Source organism: Chrysochloris asiatica, unplaced genomic scaffold (assembly GCF_000296735.1).
Source record: "Chrysochloris asiatica unplaced genomic scaffold, ChrAsi1.0 scaffold00507, whole genome shotgun sequence".
Taxonomy (NCBI): domain Eukaryota; kingdom Metazoa; phylum Chordata; class Mammalia; order Afrosoricida; family Chrysochloridae; genus Chrysochloris; species Chrysochloris asiatica.
The window spans coordinates 241,037-245,016 of record NW_006409025.1 but is presented as its reverse complement, the minus strand read 5'-3'; positions in this window follow the sequence as shown (position 1 = coordinate 245,016).

Sequence of the window (3,980 nt, the reverse complement as noted above, 5' to 3'; positions counted from 1 at the left end):
CAGCTGGTGAGCTTGCTCTATGGAGAGAAATGCAAATCAAGCAACAGGGAAATATTATCTCACTCAAATATTAACATCAAAGTTCAAAAGCAAACCAACAAAAAATAAGAAATGCCAGCATGGGTGTAGAGTGATCCATGTGTGGAGAGGGATTGCAAAATCATACAACCAATGTGGAAATCAGCATTATGCTGCCTTTAAAAGTTGGGAATAGAAGTATATGATAAGTATAATATATTATAGAGAAATAAGAGCTGTGACAAAAATACATAAATGCACAACCATATTCATTGCAACACTATTCGCATAGCAAAATCATGGAAAAAACTCAAATATTCATCAAAGGGTGGTTACGAATTGGCTGCTAATCTCATGGTCAGCAGTTTGAAACTACCAGCCATTCCATGGGAGAAAGAGGAGGCTTTCTGCTCCCGTAAAGATTTACAGCCTCAGGAACCCTATACTGGGTCACTATGAGTCTGAACCATCTCCATGGCACATCACCACCACCACCAATGTTAAAGATAATGATCAATCTATGAAATACCTCCTAACATGTATAAACCTAGAGGATACTATGCTGTGTGAAATCAATGTAACAAAAATACCAAAAAAAAAAAAAAAATGAGACCACTATTATAAAAAGTCAAGAAAAGGTTTTCAGAGAAAAGGAAAACTTCTTTGATCCATAAGCTTGGAAAGAGTATAATACTTAAAGACAACAGATGTAAATATTATATACACAATTCTACATTATAAGTAATAACAATAATCTACAAGTAGATATGTTTATAGATAGGAAAATTGAATGGGAGAAGGAAAAATTATTGCTGCTAGCAGGTTTTGATTTCCAAGAATGTTTTACCACTTCATTTTAGCCAGAAACAAAAATCATTTTCAATTTTCTCAATTTCCAATTATTAATAACAAATATCAACCTGAGAAACACAGATATTTCCCTAGGGGAAAAAAAGAAATGAATGGTTGTTTTCAACTTTAGCAATATCAAACAATCTTTCATATTGAATGGTGAACCTTGCAAGAATAAAGTTTGCAATGCTAACATTTTACTAAGTAAAAACCCTTCTTTTCTGGTGTGCTCTTATGTAAATAATTTAAAAGTCAACATTTTCCAAACCAAACTTTTCTTTGCTTATAAGAACTGCCACAGAATATCTCTGTTTCAAAATGCTGCCCCATACTTGGAAATAACATTGAAATGAATGTACTGATATAAAAATCTAATGGCAGTTAAAAATAAAGTAACAAATTTAGAGAAAAATGCATTAGATCCTTTCTTGAACAGTGGTGTTTTGTAAGCAAACCTCAAAACTGAGACACTTGACATTACTGAAATTATTTCCATAGGTATAAATTGAACTACAAAATACCTTGTAGCTTGACCAAAAATATCTGCTTATGCTGCTCTGAAGAGAAAATTAAGAACCTTAAAATGAGTTCGAAATCGTGCGTAAAATCCTGGTTAAAACACAGCCAAAAAGTTTAGTGGCACTCCTTCATTAAGAAATTTATCCAGTTCTAAGACACTGAACAATATCCCTAATCTACCATTCATCTTACTGTTATGGCTTGCAGCTTACTGTGATGCTTGAAGCTGTATTACCAGTATTAAATGGTCATGCAAGGTGATCAAGTTTCAGCAGAGCTTCCAGAATAAGACAAAGGAGAAGGACAGGTAACCACTTCGGATGGTTAGCTGCTAAACTTTGTGTATAACAATGAAACATTGTCTGTAATATACTGCTGGAAGATGAGTTCCTCAGGTTGGAAGCCATTCAAAAGATGACTCAGGAAGTGCTGCCACCTCAAAGTAGAATTTACTTTAATGATGTGAATGGAATAAAGTTAGGACACATTCATTTGCTGATGTGGCACAATTCATAAGAGAAGAAGCAGCTTCAATCAACCATTAATAAACAGAATGTGGAATTCACGAAGCATGAATTTAGGAAACTGGATTTTGTGAAAAATGGGTCGGAACATATAAAGATTGATATCCTCAGCATTAGTGAGCCAAAATGGACATGTCTGGGATACTTTGAATGGGACAATCAAATAGTTTGCTATGCAGGGATCAACAAATTGTAAAGGAAAAGTGTTGCATTAATTATCAAAAGGAGTATTTCAAGGTCTGTCTTGAAGTACAATTTTGGCTGTAATATAATGATAGCTATAAGCCTACAAGGGAGACCAGAATCCTGGTATGACACTGTATGATAAAGCACCAAACTGCAAGGTCTGTTTGAACCACAAGGTCAGTGGTTCAAACTCACCAGCCTGTCTTTGGAAACTTTTTGGTTGCTATGAGTCAGAACTGACTCAATGGCAGTAGAAAACAACAATAAGGGAGACCAGTTAATTCCACTACTATTCAAATTTATGGAGCAACAACCAAAGTCAGTGATGGTGAAATTAAATAATTCTACAAACTCACTGGTAGTGTAGTGGTTATGAATTGGCCTACAAACCTCAAGGTCAGCAGTTCAAAACTACCAGCTGTTCCGCAGGAGAAAGATGAGATTTTTTGCTCCCATAAAGATTTACAGCCTTGGAAACCCTGTACAGGGTTGCTATGAGTTGGAACCGACTCCACAGCACATAACCACCACCACCATAAGCTTCTTCAGTCTAAAACTGCCAAATATGCAATAAAAGTGCCTTGAAAATTACTGATTGAAATGCAAATTTGGAAATAAAGAGGAAGGATCAATAGTTCGAAACTACAGCATTTGTGATAGAAATGATGCTGAAGATCACATAATAGACTTTTGCAAGACTAATGACTATTATATTCAAATGAAATGTGCAAAGACCTGGAGTTAGAAAACCAAAAGGGAAGAACATCCTCAGCATTTCTCAAGCTGAGGCAACTGCAAAATAATTCAAGACTTGACTTGCAATATTGAAGGGTTCTAGGAGATTTGGTAGCGTAGTAGCGTAGTAGCGTAGTGGCTACGAATTGGGCTGCAAACCACAAGGTCAGCAGTTCGAAACTACTAGCTGCTCCGCGGGAGAAAGAGGAGGTTTTCTGCTCCCATAAAGATTTACAGCCTCGGAAACCCTGTTCAGGGTCACTATGGGTTGGAACCAACGCGACGGCACTTAACAACAATAATGGGCAAAATATTGAATGATGAAAAAAAGAAGATTGAAGAACTCCACAGAGTCACTGTAGCAAAAAGAAATAGTCGATATTTGGTAGTATCTGATCAAGAGTAGACAGTCCTGAATAAAGGAGACGAATGTGCTTTGAAGGCATTGACAAAGAACTTGGACTAGATGAATACAAATTTAAATCTTTCAACAAAATGATGAGGCACTGGAGGGACTCACTAATTACGCCAAGTAATTTCAAAGACCTGTCCAATTGACTGGAAGAGATCTGTATTTGCCCCTTCCAAAGAGAGGTGACCCAACAGAATGTGGAAATTATAGGACAATATCATTGATATCCCATGCTAGTAAAGTTTTACTGAATATAATAAAAAACGACTGCAACCATACATTGACAAAGAACTTCCAGAGGGTCAAGCCAGATTTAGAAGAAGACATGGAATGAGAGCTATTAATGCTAATGTCAGATGGATCTTGGCTGAAAGCAGAGAATACCAGAAATATGTTTATCTATGCTTTATTGAATACCCAAAGGCTTTTGATTGTGTGGCAAGCTATGGACAACATTGTAAAGAATGAGTATTCCAGAACACTTAATTGTGCTCATGAGAACCATGTACATAGACCACGAGGCAGTTTTTCAAATGGGAACAAGAGAAGAACAAATGCTTTAAAATTAGGAAAGATGTGTAAAAGAGTTGTATCCTTTCACTATACTTATTCAATCTGTATGATGAAGCAATTAATCCGAGAAACTGGATTATATGAAGAAAAGATGGCATCAGGATTGGAGGAAGACTCATTAACAACCTGCAGTATGCAGATGATAGAACCTTGCTTGCTGA